This window comes from Haematobia irritans, chromosome 5 (genome assembly GCF_050003625.1).
Source record: "Haematobia irritans isolate KBUSLIRL chromosome 5, ASM5000362v1, whole genome shotgun sequence".
Classification (NCBI taxonomy): Eukaryota; Metazoa; Arthropoda; class Insecta; order Diptera; family Muscidae; genus Haematobia; species Haematobia irritans.
Genome location: NC_134401.1, coordinates 55,105,395 through 55,119,013, shown reverse-complemented (window position 1 = coordinate 55,119,013; position 13,619 = coordinate 55,105,395).

Genomic DNA, 13,619 nt, shown 5'->3' with positions numbered 1-13,619 from the left:
AGATTATAAACTTTATTTTAAATGAAAATTTCATTATTTTAAAGAAATTTGTCCTTAATATTTTGTAAATTTCGCATCCTAAAATTTAGGTTGCCTAATCTTTAATATCACGTAAATATTTTTTTTTTCAGTGAAATTCTCTAGCTCGAAAAAAACAGAACAACTTTAATTGGAAAATAAAGTGAAAATAAGTGAAAGATGGAACACAATGTTAATAAAAAACAAGTAAGGAAAGTCTAAAGTCGGGCGTGGCCGACTATATTGTACCCTGCACCACTTTGTAGATCTAAATTTTCGATACCATATCACATCCGTCAAATGTGTTGGGTGCTATATATAAAGGTTTTCCCAAATACATACATTTAAATATCACTCGATTTGGACAGAATTTGATATACTTTTATAAAATCTATAGACTCAAAATTTAAGTTGGCTAATTCACTAGGGTGGAACACAATTTTAGTAAAAAACAAGTAAGGAAAGTCTAAAGTCGGGCGGGGCCGACTATTTTATACCTTTCACCACTTTGTAAGTCCACATTTTCGATACCATATCAAATCCGTCCAATGTGTTGGATGCTATATGAATCCATACACATATATTCTGTATATCTGAGCAGATCTGTACAGAGTTCTGCAATACTTATAGATTTTACATTTAAGTCGGCTAATGCGCTGAGGTGGAACACAATGTTAGTAAAAAACAAGTAAGTAAAGTCTAAAGTGGGGCGGGCCGACTATATTATATCCTTCACCCCTATGTAGGCCATAATTTGTGTTACCATCTCAATTTCTACAATCTTTATTCCTAAAAAATCTCTAGAATTAAAATTTAAATCGGCTAATGCTATCCAGTTAATTGGAGGAAACTTCCATTGAAAATGGGTCTAAAATGTGTAACAGTATACCATATTTCCCCAACTCTGGTGTACGTATATATGGGAGCTATGTATAATCTGAACCGATTTTGACTAAATTTGACATGTATAGTTAGAATAATAATTCTGCTATCTATGCGAAATTTCACGTAAATGGGAGTATAACTTTGGCCCCCCCCTGGTCATATGAGTGCAAATCGGACGGAAGATATATATGGAGGCCATATCTAAATCTGAACCGATTTCAACCAAATTTGGCACAATTACCGATACTACTAAACGTACTCCTTGTGCGAAATGTGAAGCAAATCACGGAAAAACCCTGGATTTTGAGGCCATATAAGTTCAAATCGGACGAAAGATATATATGGGAGCTATATCTAAATCTGAATCGATTTTGACCATATTTGGCACACAGAAAAAAATGTCACCAAAATATTTCCAATAAAAAGTTAATTGAAATTGAAATTTTTTTCAATTAATAAATTAATTGATGCAATTAACTTTTTAATCATGATAGAAACATTAAGTTAATTAAATCAATGATAGAAAATTTTAAAATTTTTAATTAAAAAATTAATTGATACAATTAACTTTTTAATCAAATTCGGAAAACTAATTCAGTTAAAAAAAAGTGATGAAACTTTTTTAAATTTTTAATTAAAAATGTATTTCAAACAATCAATTGTTAATCTAAATAAGAACTCTAAATCAATTCAGAAATTAATTGAAAATAGTTACCTTTTTTAATTAATAAATTAATTGAGTTTTGCAATCAACATCAATTAAATTTTTAATTGAATGAATTAAAAATTTAGTTGACATTTGCTAATGAAATCAATTAATTTTTTAATCAAGAATTTTTTCTATGCCTAAATAAAGCTGTGATTGATACAATCATTTTCGTGATTGAAGACATTTCAATTAAAAAATTAATTGGATCAATTAATTTCGTGATTGAAAAAAAAAATTTTTGTGTGCACATAAAATTGTATCGTTAAAAGTACCGCTGGTGCAACGTTTGAAGTAAGTCAGGGCAAAGCTCTGGCTTTTGAGACCATATAAGTCCAAATCGGGCGAAAGATATATATGTGAGCTATATCTAAATCTGAACCGATTTCAATCAACTTTGCCAAGCATTGGTAGAATGTCAATTCTACCATCTGTGCAAAATTTCACGAAGATCGGTAGTAAACTTTGGCCTCTGTGGTCATATGAGTCTAAATCGGACGAAAGATATATATGGGAGCTATATCTAAATCTGAATCGATTTGGCTGATATTTTGCAAGATTTTCGAGATTCATAAAATATTTGGATTTACGGTATTTCAAGAAAATCGGTTGATAAACACGCTAACTATGACCAAATCGGGGATAAATATATATGGCAGCTATATCTAAATCTGAACCGATTTTTTCCAAAACCAATAGCGATTGTCTCTGTCCCAAGAAACGGTCCTATGCCAAATTTGAGGACGATCGGACTTAAATTACGAGCTGTACTTTGTGCACAAAATTACATATACAGACAGACGGACGGACGGACAGACAGACAGACAGACAGACGGACATCGCTAAATCGACTCAGAATTTAATTCTAAGTCGATCGGTATACTAAAAGATAGGTCTATGACCACTATTTCTTGGCGTTACATACAAATGCACAAACTTATTATACCCTGTACCACAGTAGTGGTGAAGGGTATAAATATCAACAAAAACATAAAAGTAGCTCATCATAACGTCAAACTAAATGTCAGTAAAAAATAACACAAAAACAAATACAAAAATGTTTGTTTTGATTTTATGTTACTCATGAGAAATGTTTCTTATTGGTATGGAAATGCATTAGTGAGTGAAAATATTCAACTGCGTGCAATATTGTTGGAATTTCTGTATCCAGTGATGCCCACTGTTTGGGGCATGTATTCGCCCAGTGACGCTGTTGTTGAACTAACTCCCTCCAATTTTGATCGGCTTGTGGTTCAAGATGATGCCATTTGGGTTGTTTTTGTATTCAGAGTCTAGCCTCAAAATACAAAAAAAAATGGTCAAAGCTTTGAAGGGTGTCATCAAAGTAGGAGCTGTGGATGCTGATGAGCACAAATATTTGGGTGGTCCATATGGTGTACGTGGTTTCCTTATAATCAAGATATTTGGTGGTAATAAACGCTCGTCCACGGACAACAATGGACAACGTACGGCAAAAAACTAATGCGGAACCGGCTTTGGCCGAAGTTAAGAAAAAAGCTCAAGCTGCTTTGGGAGGTGGTAGCAGTGGTATCTCCTCTGGTGGCAAAGATGACGTCATTGAATTGACAGACGATAACTTTGATAAATTGGTTTTGCAATCTGAAGACGATGACAATGCTAATTCTACTCCCTGTGCAAAATTTCAACTAAATCGGAGCACAAAATTGGTCTCTGTGGTCATATGAGTGTAAATCGGGCGAAAGCTATATATGGGAGCTATATCTAAATCTGAACCGATTTCAACCAAATTTGGCACGCATAGCTACAATGCTAATTCTCCCTGTGCAAAATTTCAATTAAATCGGAAAATTTGGCACACTTGACTACACTACTAATTGTACTCCTAGTGCAATATTTCAACCAAATTGGGGTAAAACTCTGGCTTCTGGGACCGTATTAGTCCATATCGGACAAAAGATATATATGGGAGCTATATCTAAATCTGAACCGATTTCAATAAAATTTGGCACACTGACTATAGTACTAATTGTTCTTCTTGTGCAAAATTTTAAGCAAATTAGACTAAAACTCTGGCTTCTGTGGCCATATAAGTCCATATCGGGCGAAATATATATATATATATATATATATATATATATATATATATATATATATATATATATATATATATATATATATATATATATATATATATATATATATATATATATATATATATATATATATATATATATATATATATATATATATATATATATATATATATATATATATATATATATATATATATATATATATATATATATATATATATATATATATATATATATATATATATATATATATATATATATATATATATATATATATATATATATATATATATATATATATATATATATGGGAGCTATATCTAAATCTCTGAACCGATTTCTTCCAAGAGTTCTATTCTAAGCCAAAACACATACTTGTGCCAAATTTGAAGTCGATTGGACTAAAAATGCGACCTATACTTTGATTACAAAAATGTGTTCACGGACAGAAGGACATGGCTATATCGACTCAGGAGCCCACCCTCAGCATTTTTGCCAAAGACACCATGTGTCTATCTCGTCTCCTTTTGGGTGTTGCAAACATATGCACTAACTTATAATACCCTGTTCCACAGTGTGGCGCAGGGTATAAAAATGTCAAAAATATTTTTTGACATTTTGAAGTCAAAACAAAACACACACCTTTCTCTCTTAATCAGTGTCAAAATCTTTGGATAAAATTAATTTTTTTTTTGTTATGTGACGAAAGGAGGTATCATTTATGGATCTAACTCAAAAACCATGCACTCGTATGGTTTCAAATATTTGAATATGTAGACAAACATTTAGAGTTTGTACAATTTCGAACCTAAAAAGTCAATGATAATTTCGATAGCCAAATTAATTCTATTTTATATCAAGAAAATTAGCTGTCAAATGAAGAACTCAGGATAACGAACATAATGGATAATAAATTTATATTATATTTTAATGTATTTGTAAACATTTCATAATTTGAATATAACTAAATTTAATTTTAAACCAATCTCATGTTTTATTTAACATAATGTGTGCACAATTTCACTCCCTTTCGTTTCGAAAATGTTCGGCGAAATAATTTTCAGTTCGGTGAAATAATTGCCTGCAAAAGTCAACTTTTACAAGTTCTATATACTCTTCTTCTCCTTATTTATTTATTTATTTTCAATTTCCTCCAATAAATGGTGATACTATAATGTTGCACATTCCATGACCCGATTTCAAATTACACATCACATCTGTAAATACCAAAAGGCTGTTGTATTAATTCAAAGGCAAATATTAGAAAGAATTCCATATAATGGCATAGGTGTATTGATTTGAAATTTAATTCTATTAAATACTGCTTGCTGATTGGAAGGATAACTGCAGTTATTATCTGTTAAAATGATGTTGCATTCTGATGATAAATACAAAATGCAATCAAGTCTCTACACGCACACACACCAATGAAAATTGTACCAATAAAATGAATGTCTGTTTTATTTGTATTACTCTGTAACAATGAGTTTCGATTATGAGGAATCAAGAGATTACAAATGTATGTGCATGCTTATGGAGATATTCAGAGCAGGGCTGCCAATAAAATTTTAAGAAAAATCGTCACTTTTTCCCGAAAAAATCGTCATAATCGGCATTTGCATTTTAAAAATCGTCAAAAAATCGGTAATTTAAATTTTAATGGTTAAAAGCAAAGCTATGGTATTCATTTCATATAAAAACACACAATTCTATTATAATTAGTACATGTTTGTATTACACACTCTGAGTAAGTCATAGCCGAAAAATATGCGAACACCATCCAGTAACTATTTGCATTTTCTAAATTTTAGCTTCTAAACATTAAAAACAATAAATACATCCAGATTTTATATCCTAACCCACATAGTGGTTAGGGTATAATAACTTTTTCGGCACAAGGACGAACGCTATTGAATTTGGAAAAAATCTGATTAAATTTAGATATAGCCCCCATATAAATGTATCGCCCGATTTCAAAAAATGTGGTCGTATTGAGCCTATTTACTAACTGGTCGTCTTCAAATTTAATACAAGGTAATTAAACACCCTTAAATTAAACAAAATTTAATCGAAATCGGTTCATATTTCGAATTCACCAAAATTTTGAACAGAGTAAAAATCGTCATTTTCGAGGCAAAAATCGGAAACCGCTATTTTTTGAGTGACTCAAAAATCGTCAAAATGCCTATAAATCGGTAAAATTGGCAGCCCTGATTCAGAGTGAGGGAGAGAGCGAGAGCAAAACTATGGCTAAAAGAATATCCACATTTGGCTGTTTTTACTACAATGTTATTGTTATCATTATTGGTCACACTACAAAAACACAAACACACACGCACCCATATGCATTTACATAAACCCCAACACTCATATGCAATAACTTGTATACATAATCCGATAGCCTCATGACGATTTGCAAATGTCACCGCAACAAAAACCCTCTCTTGCCCTGACTCTATCATATGTGGATCAGAATTTTCCCTATTACTGTTTTGACTATGGCTTGCCTATACTTAACCAAACCAAAAACATTCATTGAACTACAATAATAACAATAACAATAACAAGGACACCACGATACTGCAACCCCACATACACACGAATACAACAAAAACAGATCAGTCTGCTGATATAACGCAATAATGATGGGTGAGTGGATTACCATGAACATGGACTTGGAAACCACACAACCAAACTCACACACAAAGAATATCTCATTATAATGATGTTGATCCGTTTGTAGTAACGTTGCAACAAAATATGTTGCAATGTTAAGTTGGTAATCTGCCTACAATGAGTGAGAAAGGGGTGGAAATATGTGGTAATGTTTACTTCGTGAATATAAACAAGAGAGGACCCTTCTGTGTGCATAAACCACAATCAATATCTGACATATGTTTTTGTAATGGAATTATGTATTAGTGTCCTATAGAAACTATTGGAGACAATATGGTGGTCAGGTTCTAATCAAAATAATAATTTAATGATTTCTTATTTACTAGCACAAAAACAGACTGGATATGCTAATCCAGCCAAACCAAATTTGTTAAAACAACACCTTAGTATTGGGGGAGCGCAAACTAAATATGCGGAGTTTTTCAAATATTTAGAAATTTATTCCGAAAAAAATTGTAACAGTTTAATGAATCTAAGTATTGTCCATTGCTAACCACTACTATTTTCCATCTTTGTGGCACCATACTGATACCGTGATCTTTTGACTCAGTCCGCAAATCGACCCACTTTTGGGCTTCCTCATAAGAAACTAATTGCTGAACATCCAGATCGTTTTGATCGAAACTAGAGGTAATCGGAAGGAGCAAAGTCTGGTCTATGTTGCAAATGAGGTATGGCTTCCCATTAGAGTTTTTCCAAGAAAAAAATCACCATGTCGTGGCTTTCCAAATATTATGGTCGTTTATCACGATATGCTCGTCTGAAACCTATCAATTAAATTCCATACCGAGTTCCTGTGATCGTTTCACTCGGTTGTAACAGCTCATGGTTCACCACACCCTGCTGGTCCCACAAAATTCACACCCTAAGCCCTTTTCCAAGAATATTAGTTTTCATTGTTGCTTTGAAGTATATGTTATAATTGAGATTTTTAAACTGACATTAACAGGTTGGCTGATAAGTCCCCGGTCTGACACATAGATGGCGTCGCTAGTATTAAATGCATATTATTTTTATATAGTACCAACCTTCAAATGATTCGTGTCAAAATTTGACGTCTGTAAGTCAATTAGTTTGTGAGATAGAGCGTCTTTTGCGAAGCAACTTTTGTTATTGTGAAAAAAATGGAAAAAAGGAATTTCGTGTGTTGATAAAATACTGTTTTCTGAAGGGAAAAAATACGGTGGAAGCAAAAACTTGCCTTGATAATGAGTTTCCGGACTCTGCCCCAGGGAAATCAACAATAATTGATTGGTATGCAAAATTCAAGCGTGGTGAAATGAGCACGGAGGACGGTGAACGCAGTGGACGCCCGAAAAAGGTGGTTACCGACGAAAACATCAAAAATATCCACAAAATGATTTTGAATGACCATAAAATGAAGTTGATCGAGATAGCAGAGGCCTTAAAGATATCAAAGGAACGTGTTGGTCATATCTTTCATCAATATTTGGATATGCGGAAGCTCTGCGCAAACTGAGTGCCGCGCGAGCTCACCTTTGACCAAAAACAACAACGTGTTGATGATTCTGAGCTGTGTTTGCAGCTGTTAACTCGTAATACACCCGAGTTTTTCCATCGATATGTGAGAATGGATGAAACCTGGCTCCATCACTACACTCCTGAGTCCAATCGACAGTCGGCTGAGTGGACAGCGACCGGTGAACCGTCTCCGAAGCGTGAAAAAGTCCGCTGGCAAAGTAATAGCCTCTGTTTTTTGGGATGCGCATAGAATAATTTTTATCGATTATCTTGAGAAGGGGAAAACCATCAACAGTGACTATTATATGGCGTTATTGGGGCGTTTGAAGGTCGAAATCGCTGCAAAACGGCCCCATATGAAGAAGAAAAAAGTGTTGTTCCACCAAGACAACGCACCGTGCCACAAGTCATTGAGAACGATAGCAAAAATTCATGAATTAGGCTTCGAATTGCTTCCCCACCCACCGTATTCTCCAGATCTGGCCCCCAGCGACTTTTTCTTGTTCTCAGACCTCAAAAGGGTGCTCGCAGGGAAAAAATTTGGCTGCAATGAAGAGGTGATCGCCGAAACTGAGGCCTATTTTTAGGCAAAACCGAAGGAGTACTACCATCATGGTATCAAAAAATTGGAAGGTCGTTATAATCGTTGTATCGCTCTTGAAGGGAACTATGTTGAATAATAAAAACGAATTTTGAATGTGTTTTTCTTTGTTATACCGGGGACTTATCAGCCAACCTATTAAAATGTACTTGAATAGCTTTGTTGATATATTGAAAGAAGAGAACAAAAATTCGACAAAAAGATATGTAGTCTAATTTTAAATTTAATGATAATGATAAAGCAGCATCATTGGCTCAGAATCAATACTAAAATCCTAAGGGGAAGGTCAAAATTTTTTAAATTCAAGTAGACATTCTTTTTGAGTATACTGTCATACACCATGAATTTATGAATGATGAGGCCTATGAGTTGAGGGAAGTCCATCAGAAAACTATCAGGAAGTTTTTCATGCACAGATGAAAATATCTTTTTTAACTGCAGTAATTAATTGATTTATTAAAAAATATTGATTAAAATGGATTATTATTTAGTTATCTATGTTTCAAAAAAGTTAACCGTTGCAAAATGTATGGATTTTTTAGAAAATATGTGAAATAAAATAAAGAATTCGAAACACATAACATATATACAGAAATCAATATTTATCCTCTTTAGAAAGCGGGTTTCTAAAATGTTACCTTTGGCCAAAGAACAAAATAAAAATTCAAGTCGATATATCTTTTCGTTAGTTAGTTGGTGTTATTTCAGAAAGGGAATATACAAACAGACATGGCTCGATTAACAAAAAATTTCACATTGCATATGAAAACCCCTCCAGAACTCTCGTATATTTTCCTACTTGTAATGATTTTTCTATGCCCAATTAAGAAGAAATCACTTCGAAAACTCCCAGAACATAAAATGTGGCCACATCAATAAAGTAAAATCAATTTGAAATACCCTCGGTTTGTTGCTGGCCTTTTGTGTTGACTGACGTCTTTTTGTTTCTATTTTCCTGTGGATCCTTTTGATAAAAGTCTTAAATTACTGAATTGATATCGGATTTCTCATTGAAGAAATTCATCGTTTATTCAACGATGACATCACAATACAAAGAAAAAAAAAACAAAACCAATGGACAATAGAGACAATGGCTTACGGTCAAAAGAATGTATAGAAACCGGAACACTGCAATCTGCACAAGCATACAACCACGCAAAAATATTAGGGTGGATCTCTTTTGGAGTTAATCTCTAATTAGATATTAATGTTTAAAATTTCTTGTGGAATGTGTGTTGCAACAATTGTTTACATTTTCTATATTGAGAACAAACCAAATAGCGTTCAATAATCGGAAATAATTTTCAACATTTTATTTTAAAGACGTTTTTATCTTGAAACATACCATAGATTTTACTTAGAGTCTGAATATGGAAATTTTAAGTTGGCGTTAACACGATTTCCAAAAAGGACTCTCATAACATACGAAGGCAAGGAAGAACAACAAATTTGTCTACTACACCGAAAGTAGGAGATTTGTCATTGTTCTACTACCAAAGAAACTTTTCATTAAAAGTACGAAATATTTCGTTCCTTTTACGAAGAAAAGTTCTTCCAAATTTTTCGTACTTTGTAGGAAACAACTTCGTACTTTTAAAGAAAAAGTTTCATAGTTTTTATGAAACAATTTCGTTCTTTCTATGAAATTTCGGCAAGTATTCAAAAATCAAATTTAAAAGAGAATTGAGTTGAATTTTTTCATCACTTCAATTTTTCATCACTTCAATTATCCGCTTCTTTGGCTCGGAATCAATACCAAAATTTTTGGTGCAAAGACAGAATCTTTCGAACAGAACAAGCATTTTTTTGTGAAAGCCTCATGGGGACTATTATTTCATTCAATCCGCCTGAAATTCAATATTTGGCATTAGTATTATTTAGAGATTATTTTTGCTATAACTTTAATTTCCAGACTGTTTTCCTATTAAAGTCATATTCGATAGCAAATACCCCATCTAATATATACATACATATGCATATTTGATATAAATATGTGTGTGTGTGTGTGTGTTCGTTTGATTACTGTCTACCCCATGGGTTATTTACACAAACTTCGAGTGGCTCTGTGTGGTGTCCATTATTTGTTATCCATCTTTTCTCTTACTCCCGCTCTCTCTCACTATCTTTCTCTCCACCCATAGACAATTTCTTTAGTATATTGGCGTCATTGTATTCTTTATTCATGCAGCTATAAGCATTCTCCGACTCTTGTCTCACCAGCGAATACAGAATGTTTGCCTTGGTCTGATGTGACAACGCATTATAGTGGTGATGTCCTTTCGCACTTCGACACATTGACCTTTCTCTGGGTGTGGTGGCTGTATGGATACTCAATGCGCTTTCGATGGTCTTCTCGAATGTTTACATTACTCGTTGTTCACATGCACAAGTGCATGTCATTAAAAAGTGTCATCACTAGAGGTGTGAAAGAAGTACAACTTTGTAGCATAGAGAGATGCTTGAAATGAGCAGACAAGACAAAGCGATTTAAAGATCGTAGCCCTGGAATAAGGAGATAAACCAGCCCAAGCGCAATACAATATCATCATATATGGCGTTACCGTTGTCAATTTAAAACAAGTATATATGGCCATAAGTTCGGCCAGGCCGAATCTTATGTACCCTCCACCATGGATTGCGTAGAAACTTCTTCGAAAGACTGTCATCCAGAATCGAATTACTTGGGTTGGGGTATCTTAAATCGTTTTCTAAATTGTGAGGTATGTGTAGGTAAGTCTACAAATAATTACGAATCGATATGGACTTTTTCACGTAGGGAGCCAGAATTGAAATATGGGGGTCGCCTATATGGGGGCTATATACAATTATGAACTTGATATGGACCAATTTTTGTGTGATTGGGGATCGATTTATCTGAGGGCTATGTATAACTATAGACCGATATGGACCTAGTTAGGCATGGTTGTTAACGGCCATATACTAGCACAATGTATCGAATTTCAACTGACTCGGATGAAATTTGCTCCTCCAAGAGGCTCCAAAACCAAATCTCGGGATCGGTTTATATGGGGGCTATATATGATTATGGATTGATATGGACCACTTTTGGCATGGTTGTTAAATATCGCATAGGATGAATTTTGCTTCTCCAAAAGGCACCGGAAGTCAAATCTGGGGATCGGTTATATATAATTATGGACTGATATGAACCAATTCCTGCATGGTTGTTGGATACCATATACTAACATCACGTACCAAATTTCAACCGAATCAGATGAATTTTGCTCTTCCAAGGGACTCCGGAGGTCAAATCTGGGGATCGGTTTATATGGGGGCTTATATAATTATGGACCGATTTCGACCAATTTGTACATAGTTATTAGAGATCATATACTTACACCATGTACCAAATTTCAGGAGGATCGGATGAAATTTGCTTCTCTTAGAGGCTTCGCAAGCCAAATCGGGGGCTATATATAATTATTGACCGATGTGGACCAATTTTTGCATAGTTGTTAAAGACCATATACTAACACCATGTACCAAATTTCAGCCGGATCGGATGAAATTTGCTTCTCTTAGAGGCTCCGAAAGCCAAATCTGGTGATCGGTTTATATGGGGGCTATATATAATTATGGACCGATGTGGACAAATTTTTGCATAGTTGTTAGAGACCATATATTTACACCATGTACCAAATTTCAGCCGGATCGGATGAAATTTGCTTCTCTTAGAGGCTCCCCAAGCCAAATCGGGGGATTGGTTTATATGGGGGTTATATATAATTATTGACCGATGTGGAACAATTTTTACATAGTTATTAGAGACCATATACTTACACCATGTACAAAATTTCAGGTGGATGGGATGAAATTTGCTTCTCTTAGAGGCTCCGCAAGCCAAATCGGGGGATCGGTTTATATGGGGGCTATATATAATTATGGACCGATGTGGACCAATTTTTGCATGGTTGTTAGAGACCATATACTAACACCATGTACCAAATTTCAGCCGGATCGGATGAAATTTTCTTTTCTTAGAGGGTCTGCAAGCCAAATTTTGGGGTCCGTTTATATGGGGGCTATACGTAAAAGTGGACCGATATGGCCCATTTGCAATACCGTCCGACCTACATCAATAACAACTACTTGTGCCAAGTTTCTAGTCGATAGCTTGTTTCGTTCGGAAGTTAGCGTGATTTCGGCAGACGGACGGACGGACATGCTCAGATCGACTCAGAATTTCACCACGACCCAGAATATATACTTTATGGGGTCTTAGAACAATATTTGGATGTGTTACAACCGGAATGACAAATTTAATATACCACCATCCTATGGTGGTATATTAACTTAACTGGCACAATTTTCATAACGAAAATGTCAATTAAGTCCACCTCTATCAGTGCTTTACATTGAATTGTGAAATACGCTTTTTCAATTTAGATCCTCAGTAACCAAACAATCATCTCTATTTCATAGAAAACCATCCTTGGGATTTTAATATTCGGAAGAATGACCAGGCAAATTTATTATAGAAAAAAAAATTATCTGCATACTTTTAGGCGGAATATTTGCTGACTGAAAACCTTATGATTAAAAAAAAGGAACAATTTTCACAAATACTCGGCTGGTAAAGTTGATTATTTGTTAAGACACCGATCATATCCGTTATCTTAAGGTATTTGGGATCACAATTTATAAAAAAATAAATGATTGTGAATAAAAAGTGGTACAGTCCGACAAACGGGTGGTACAAAAATGTAAAAATTATTATAAAACGAAATGGCACAAAAGCGTCAGATTTGTTCGAAAAAAGTGGCAAATTTACCACTAAAGTAACACAACGGTAACACTGTATAATAGTCAATGTTACACCAGATCAGATGTTATTTATATAATATTGCATTAATATTCGACTTCAGATATAATTCATAAATCAAAAGAGTGAACCGTTTTCTAATAAATTCTAAAAACAAATTACGATGCAATATTACAATAATAAAAGCGTTCGTAGTAAAAAATCTTAACGTTTACCTTATATCGCCTTTACAATCCATAAAATTCTGTGCAGTTTATTTAGCAACCCTTTGTGAACAAATGTCCATTTACTTAAGTCATGAAGATTGGCATAATGGACATAATGTGTCAGTCTGAGGGATGTCCATGCTCTTGTATTCATTTGAGTTCAAGTCTGTTATTTGAGACATTTCAT